Raw genomic sequence first — 8672 nt, 5'->3', positions numbered from 1 at the left:
ACTTTAAGAAGCTCATCTTATATCTTGTGCCTTATTCTCATGATGAGACAACATCTTTGATGACCTCTATGTATATATGTTCTTGATAAGGGGAGATAGGGTCATCCCTAAATCCTCTGCACCTCCAAAAAAGAGATAAATGTGAGCAAGGGAAACTCCATTGCACAGCATGTGCTGCTACTTACTTACTTTGACTTGACACTGATGGATGCATTCAAGTATTTACAAGCTGCCTGATGAGATGACTCAGAGAAAGTTTGAAAGAAACAGCACGGCTGACACCCCTGCTTGAAGGGGGAGGAAGTGGGAGGGAAAGATTGCCTTGAGATCAGAGTTTGTGGTTTTTTAAAATGCTGCTGCTTCACAAGCCCACTCTTTGTGCTGGAGTAATTATGTGGGTGTACAAGGAAAAAAAGCTAAGCAGCTTGAGAAAGGTCTGGCTGTGGGGAAACCCAAATTTAAAAATCTCGAAGAAGTAGAGCAGCTCAGTAGTCCTGGAGGAGGACATGCAAGCCATCTTTGCAAGAGCCCAGAGTAGTTACTGGGTCAGTCCTAGGACAGTTTGGGGTGCAGGTCAACCACCCATGGGCAACAATGCCTACTTTTCCGTCATCCTGCCTGTAGAACTCCTCCCTCCTGGGGTTGCCCCCAGTCTATGGCATTGCACATGGATCAGCACACTTCTCCCATAACTTGAGGATTTTTTTAACTGAAGGCTTCCATGACCACATGAGGATGCAAAGAGGAGTAGGGATTGGAGGGCCAAAACTCCATCCAGACCTCTTCCTTTCTCCCCTAGAGTGTGTGTGGCTAGGCCCTGGAGCTGTGTCCTGGTACCCACCAGCACCAAGCCTTCTTGCTTGGAGTCAGGCTAAAGCCATGGCAAGGCACAGAACTGCCACTCTGGAGGTTGTGTCTGTCATCACTGACTTTTCAATGAGCAGAAAGAGAAAGAAATGTGCATCCTGTTCTGTGAATTACCATTTTTGAGCTGTCGGGCAGGAAATACCTGCATCAAGCTGGGAAGGCACTCCCATAAGCCATCACATTTAACTCTTCCCATTTTTTCAACAGCTTGTGCAGGTCACAGAGCTCCAGCGTAGAAAAAAAAGCCATGGAAGCTGGCTTTCTCCACAGCTCCATAGGGTAGTGATGAACCCCCACCTGTCCTTACACCATCTCCCCATGTCACGGCCCAGGGAGGGGAAGTGCCTTTGTGCAAGGGAAGAGTGTGGTTAAAACTTGGACCTCATCCCCATCCTCAGGACAGCAATCCTCATACTGTAACCTGCATGGTAGGGAGGACAAGCCCCTCCAGTAAACACTTGGCACTTTTCCCCAGCATGAAGGAAGAGGAGGAAAATTTAAACACTTGGCACAGTTCCCCAGCATGAAAGAAGAGGAGGAAAAAGATCATTTCATCTTCAGCGTGTATACTACCCCTTACTGAGTCCTAGCAGGGATTTTGTAACACACCTTTGTACAAACCAAGGATGTGAGCTATTTCTTGTATGCGTTGCTGTTTTAATTCATCAGATAAGCTGCCTTCAGAGTCCAGTTCAGGCAGCTCCAGAAACAATCTGGGAATGTCTCGAGCATCCTCTGCCTGCAGCTCAGGTGAGCTCCACTCCAGCCGTGGGGGCCTGAGTAGAGGTGCTGCTCTGGAATTGGGAGCTTGGCATGGATTACCCACCTCAGGACCTACCCAGGCACTGTAGCAGAGACATACTCTGACTTGCAAAAGGAACGTGATGTATAAGAATTAATCTTCACCCAAGGAAATATCCAGTGTTACTATTTATATTTTGTTCATGTGTTCTAGGGGCTTGAATAGTTCTGGATGTTTCCTGTTCCTTAAAATAAAAAAAAAATAAAGAAAAAAGGGGGAGAGATTGAGAAACTACTGGAAAATCCTAAAATGGCTGTCTTGTTCTGAAAAAAATGAGAGTTTATTTCTCTCAAAAGTTTTTTGCAAAAATCTCTAATTGCATTACAAGATATTTTATTTCCTTGGAATTTCGTTTTTCTGTCAGACTTTGCTGAAAGGGATATTTTTCTTGTCAAATCTTGTGTAATTACAAAAATAAAGGCACATTTACAGCTATGGTGGTGAAATTTCATTTGGAATGAAAGACATTAAAGAAATGTAGGTGTATTGATGTTGTTGCAAATAGTATTATGTAACAGAAATTTGGATGAAATGGACTCATAGGTCTTTACTAGAGGTGAGATTACTCATTTCCCAGTGCTCAACAGAACTAGCTGCCCCTGCTAACACCAATGGAACAACTTCAGTGGAACAACTGCAGGGGGAACTGGTTTGGGATACTGGTACCTCAAATTAATTCCTCCTTTCTTTTAGGAGTATAAAGGAACAAAACTCTGACTGGCAGAGTGCAGTGAGGAAATTAACTTAATTGCTGAAGCAATAATGCTTAATACAAATCATGACACACGAATAAAATCCAGGAGAAAGGAGCCTCTAGCTGCACAAGAAAAAAGCTCTATGAGATTTTAAAATGTTCCCTTGCATGCATATATGCAGTGTTTTGTACAGTAACCATAAAAATGACATGGCTGTTTTATACCTTTCAAGCACAAGCAACCTGTTTTGACTTTGTAGCACTTGGTGAGTCATTAGAGAAACCGATCTTACTAAGAGCTTTGCTATTTCTCTTGTTCTAACCGAGATAGCTAAAAAAAAAAAAGGCTTGGGTACGATACATACTGCAAAAACAAAATAATGTGCATGTTCACTGTCTCCCAATCCCTGCCATGTGCAGGCTTGGATATCCAGGTTGCTCTTACTTTGCCATCCAGGATAGGCACCGGCTCCAGAGTCGCTTATCAGAGGTGGAGACTCACTGGATATCCTTTCCTCTTTTCCTGCAAGTGCATGGGGAGAGAAACAAAGGTATCTTTTTGCTCAGTAATAGACTTAGGCATGGGGTAATCTGGCGTAGCTGGTGTCTGTGATGACACCTGGCCATCCACCAGGTCTCAGCCATGGATCACCTGGGCACACTAAGCCTTGAGTTGGAGCTACAGATCCAGGCACTGCACCCCTCACAGGTCTCTTGGTTCATCCCCTGCCTGGGACCTGCCCACTGAACCCTTCTGCCCTGCAGATCCCCTGCTCTGTGCCATCCTGGCCTCCACTCCAGCTGGTGCAGCCAAACTCTGCACAGGGAACAGCACAAATGAGAGCGAGAAGACAAAGACACCACAAAGACTCTGCCCAGTGTCCGTGATCATACCTCTGCTCTCCTTAATAATCAACCACCTGAACTCAAAGCACTTTACAGGAAGAAAAGGAACAACTAACCCATAAATAAAGCATTGCACTCCTTCTCGATGTATTTTTTCCCCCAAGCAATCAATGTTTCTGCAACAAAGAGATTAGTAACTCCTCTGAGTGGGAAAGGAGGGGTCTGATGTGAGTGTGAGGGGGCTCTTCTACAGATGACACACCGCAGAAAGAAGCACCTCTCCTACAAGATGCAGTACATCAAATCCAAAAAATGGAAGACATCCCTGCACTATGGAATCATCTTATCTCTGAATCCAAACATCTGTGAATGTTATTTACTTATTTTTGAAGGCTGAACAAGCAGCTTTGTGTGCAGAGAGGCAGCAGGGTGTTCATTTGCTTCACTGTTCATACCTTCAATCTTACTCTGGCTGGCTGTGTATGGTATTTTACTGTTGAGTACCAGTGGACTCTTTCATGGTGTCTGAAAGCTTGTCAATAAAAATAACTGCAGCAAGAAAAGAACAACTTTCCTATCATGCAGCACTTTCAATTTATCTCTTGATAGCAAGTGGTCAGGTGTCACCACTATAAAACCACAACATTCTGGGATAATGTATAACCCGAACGATAAATCCAGTATTGTATTCCTAGTCTTTAACATCCTAGTCTTGCACAGATATGCAAGGCCCAGTGTCACTGCTTTTCCCTTCAGTTTAACCAAGGTTGGTCTGTCTGCTTAAGCTGAATGTTCTTCTGACTCCTACTCCTTTCTAAAACTAACCCACTTCATCTGCTGCCTGAATAAAAAGCTTCGTGTTAGTCACGACATCTTCCTGCACTGTTTTATTCACAAAGTTTGACAGAAAAATACATGTTATGAAACCAGCTTTTAATGCTTGATGGGAATAGGTCCAAACCTGCCTGGGCAGCTGTCCTTCTGTGAAGCTGAAGGCAGCATTAAGGGCTCCAATGCATTTTCACCCTACTTGATGCATTGTCAGCTTTACCCCCTGATCAGACCGAAAACCATCAAGTTGGGTGGTCCAAAGGCCCATCAAATCCAGTACTTCCCCTCTGACAGTGGTCAATAGTAGGTGTGTCAGAGCAGAAGAGGACAAATAAACTGTGGTGATTCCCACCACAGTATGTTTTTACCTTGTCTCAATCTGCTGCCTGCAGAATCCTCAAGCCAGATGTTGTGCTCACAGTTTTAATAGCTCTGGAAGTTTTTCTTCTTTTAGTGTTTTGGTCATTTGTGAACCAGTTCAGACTTTCCACCCTATATCATCCTATGAGCAAAACATATCCAGTGATCATGCAATGAATAAAACACTTTCTAAACTTGCTTCAAATCTTCAGTCTGATAACACTGGAACAGGTTGCCCAGACAAGGCGTAGAATCTGCATCCTTGGAGGTATTCAAAACCAAGGAAGACAAATCCTTACCTAAGCTGGACCTGCTTAAAGAGATGTTTGGACCAGATTACCTCCAGGAGTCTCTTTTAATCTAAATCATCCTATCTTTACAACTTCTCAGGGTGTTCACCCCCCTTTTTAGCAAGAAATAGTGAAATGCAATGGAGATGGTGAAGGGCCTTGAGGGGAAGGCATGTGAGGAGTGGCTGAGAGCACTTGGTCTGTTCATCCTGGGGCAGAAGAGATTGAGGGGAGACCTCATGGCAGTTACAACTTCTTCCTGAGGGGAAGGGGATGGGTAGGCACTGATCTCTGCTCTGTGGGAACCAGGGACAGAACTCCAGGGAATGATTTGAAGTTGTATCATGGGATGTTTAGGCTGGATATTAGGAAAAACATTCTTCCCCCAGAGGGTGGTTGGGCATTGGAACAGACTTCCCAAGGAAATGGTCACAGCACCAAGCCTGACAGAGTTCAAGAAGCATTTGGATAATGGTCTTAGGTGCATGGTGTGACTCTTGAGGATGGTCCTGTGCAGGGCCAGGAGTTGGACTTGATGATCCTTGGGGGTCCCTTCCAACTCAGTATATTCTGTGTTTCTGTGAAATGCTTCTTTCTTTTCACTTTCTTCTTAATCATTGACCATGTCATTCACAATTCCATGAAATATCACAAACCAACATCTCCTCTCTGCCCTTGCCATCTCTCTCTTTTCCAGACCCAGGTGATTTTTCTGTTTAGCCTCTCCCCTTAGAAACGGGTGAGGTGCTCTGTACCTTTGCTCATCCTTGCTGCTCTTCTCTGAACATTTATTAATTCTACTTCACGCCTCCTTAGGCAGGGAGGAAGGACCAGAACTCCCTGCACAGATTAAAAGGTGAGTAAACCACTTTCTACTATGGGAAAGTGGTATATCCAGACTATTAGATAAACTTCTAATAATCCCAGTTTGGTCAACTTTGGGAGAGCCATGAAACAACATTTTCTTCATAATAGTCCTGAACTCCTGTTTCTCCCACCTGAAATTATTCTTTATTGTAGTCTTATCTTACAACATCCTCACTTCTCTTCTTTCCCCATGACTACTCTTCACCCTTGCACTTCCCTACCAGCTGGGGCAACACTGGTGTTTGTGGGGCTGTACAGAAGCCAGACAGTCTCAGCAGCAGCTGTCATTGCACCAGAAAACTCCAGCTTGGAGTGAAAGGCTCCGGCTCCTTGGCAACCTCAGCCAATGTGGCTTCAGGCCACCAAAGCCACTTCTGCTGCTCTGCCCCACAGCCCTGCCCCTCTCCTGCAGACCTCCAGGGCCCCTTGAACAATGTCCTGGCACACTTCAGAGCACTTCTCAGCAGAAACTATCTTCACAACAACAACAACAACAACAAAAGGTAACAGGTAGTTTTCTTCAATGTTAACACCTCAAAATGGCTCTGCAAAGGAGCAGAGAACATCTGAGCCAGCGTAGGGGATGGAGTGGGGCTGTGAGAGAGGGGCACATGGAGGCACTGCAGTGCAGAGGCAGCTGTTCCATCAGCTGAGGCTGCTGTGGGATGCAGCTGTGCTCAGTCTTCCAGAGAGGAGTCCCTGGAAGCTCATAGCCTGAGGAAGGAAGCTGCTAATGAGCATTTTTCCTTCTTCCCTTTCTCACATGCAAAAGTACAATTCTTTTAATGGCAAATGATAATAACTGTAATATGTCATGATTACACTGCACTTTTTTTTTTCCCAGCAAATCTTTGCTGGCTTTATGTAAAGTCTGTCCTCACAAAGCTGTGTGAGGTATCTAACACTGAAAGCAGAAGGCTGTCTGACAGATAAATAAGGTGAAATTCAGGGAACTAAAACTATGTGATTGAGTTCACACAGTCTTTTAGAAGCAGTCAAGAAGCAGGACTTAAAGGTCTGTCTCAAACTTCATTAGTTACTTTAGCCACTGGAAAAACTGCTTTTACAGAAGGAAGAATTCCTCCAGGTAATACTGCTGGGTAGGCGAGTGAGGAGAAGCCTGATGAGTGTCTGAAGCAGACACCTAATTCCTTTTTGTGCTTTTCAGGCACCTTATCAACAGTCTTATCTTTTAGTATCTGTAGCCCTTCATTCAGTTTCTCTTCCCTAAGAGGGATGGCTCAGGTTTAGATGCCTCACACAGATTGGAAAAACAATTTTCTGTCTGGGTCAGACTACTCCTCTTTTACAGATTTCTCTTCTGAGATCCCTCCAGACCTCTCTTTCTTCTCTTCAGAAATCTGAAAAAGATAAGCCCTGCTCTTCTAATAGTAAGGAGACATCCTGGTCCCAGCCGAGGGCCTCTGCTCTCCAGCTATTGGCCCTGCCAGCAATCATCATGGGCTTGAGTCAGGAAAGCATTTCAAAATTTTAATACATCAATCCCCGTTCAGGAGAGCACTGCAGTCAGGAACATTCGAACTCACTTGCAGACCCCCTGTACTGTCAATGAACTCTTGTAGAAAATGAGTATCATACCCACAAGACAACAAAGCAGAGTAAGTGTAACATAGTTGGTGGGACTTTCATGTTTGTCTAAGGTTTTAAGTAGTCCATATTTTTATATCATATGACTTCGAAAATGGTGTTTGTTCATGTAATTAGAGACTGTACTGTCACAAGGCAGCCAAATGCAGACTCTGTGTGCAACCTGAATATTGTCATTTCCTGGTATCTGTTTAAAATATATTCTTCATGCATTCTTTTATAGGTTTCTTTCCCCCAACTCTTCTTCAATACTCTAAAGTATTTTAAATGATAAAAAAAAAATGAAGAGAGAAAAAGAGAAAACTGAATTCCTAAGAACTATGGCAATGACAATGCTACATACCTCTAAGGAAAGGTCTTTTTCTTTGTGTACTCTGGGAGCTACAACCACACCAAAGATAACCATGCAACAACCATGTCTAGCTTTGCAGAACCAGATCACAACCTGAACTGCCATCAGAAACTTGAAGTGTCCCACCAAATGCTTTCCACCTGTCGATCTCGAAGTGGGTTAAGAAGAAGGGCAAATATTACTGTCTTCATTTCGCACTCACACAAAGGTACTGTTTCCAAAGAATTGAAGGGAGATATCTTGAGGGGAGAGGTCAGGAGCAGTAAAGTCATGGAACAGAACAAGGCTCATCTAAATCCCAAACCAGAGCATGACCATCCCCTCAAATATGTTACCTCCTTTGGAGTTTTCTTTCATGAAAAGAAAACTATCCTGTTAGGGCACTCTATTCCATTACAGTAAAAGCAAGAAGAATAAGATGGAGGCAGTTCTCATTGCTAATCAATTTCTTTCTGCTGTCATTGACTTACATGTAAAGCACAGCCTGCCTTTGCACCAAATATTACTTAAAAGGAATAGTGCCACTTGCACTCTGAGTGCCACAGCTCTGACTCAACCCAGTCCCACTGGACCCTTAGACCATGACAGTTCCCTAAGGCAAGCAGGGCCCAAACCACACTGCAGCACCTCTTTCCCTGTGCACTGAGCATGCACTGCAGCAGGGTGATGGCTCCCATTACTACCCCAAAATGACAAACTGGATTTCGATTTTATTTCGATTTCAGGCTGCTCTGCATATTGTACCTTTGGTAAGAAAAAGCAAGAGCTCAGGCTCTCCCAGGAAGACCTTGTCCTGAAGCTGTTGCAGAGGAGAAAGCTGTACAAATTGTTTTTCTTTTACAGGAACATGATGTGCAGAACAACATGCTTGGCTCCAGAACCCAACGATAAGGCAGGATGCGGGAATTGCCTCCCACTCTGGCCAGAAACCCAGAACCACATCCTCTCTCTCAGGAACAATCCGCTGTTTTTTCCTCTGTTGCCTACTACTGACCACGAGGATGGTGGACATCCCACTCCAGCCTGAAAGGGATTGTTTACCCTGTTATGAATACCATAGCTAAGAGCCCACAACTAGTCGAATCACAGCCCCTGTAACCCGAGTGCAGAGATGCACTCCTGCTCTGTGAGGGCTCCTTTCCCATCCTGCAGCAG

General features: G+C 44.3%; 1 long non-coding RNA gene across 1 annotated transcript; it reads right to left on the bottom strand.

Annotated features, from left to right (window-relative positions):
- Window positions 1–1714: 1714 nt before the first annotated feature.
- LOC108495392 lies at window positions 1715–4543 on the bottom strand. The gene is made up of 3 exons (XR_001874110.1): window positions 4409–4543; window positions 2809–2886; window positions 1715–1853 (listed from the first exon to the last, which is right to left on the bottom strand). It is a non-coding gene; the product is annotated as an uncharacterized LOC108495392 (long non-coding RNA).
- Between the last annotated feature and the right edge of the window lie 4129 nt (window positions 4544–8672).

This window comes from Lepidothrix coronata, unplaced genomic scaffold, assembly GCF_001604755.1.
Source record: "Lepidothrix coronata isolate B3197 unplaced genomic scaffold, Lepidothrix_coronata-1.0 Scaffold30, whole genome shotgun sequence".
Classification (NCBI taxonomy): domain Eukaryota; kingdom Metazoa; phylum Chordata; class Aves; order Passeriformes; family Pipridae; genus Lepidothrix; species Lepidothrix coronata.
Note: the sequence above shows the minus strand (reverse complement) of the source record. Positions and strands in the feature narration are given on the sequence as shown.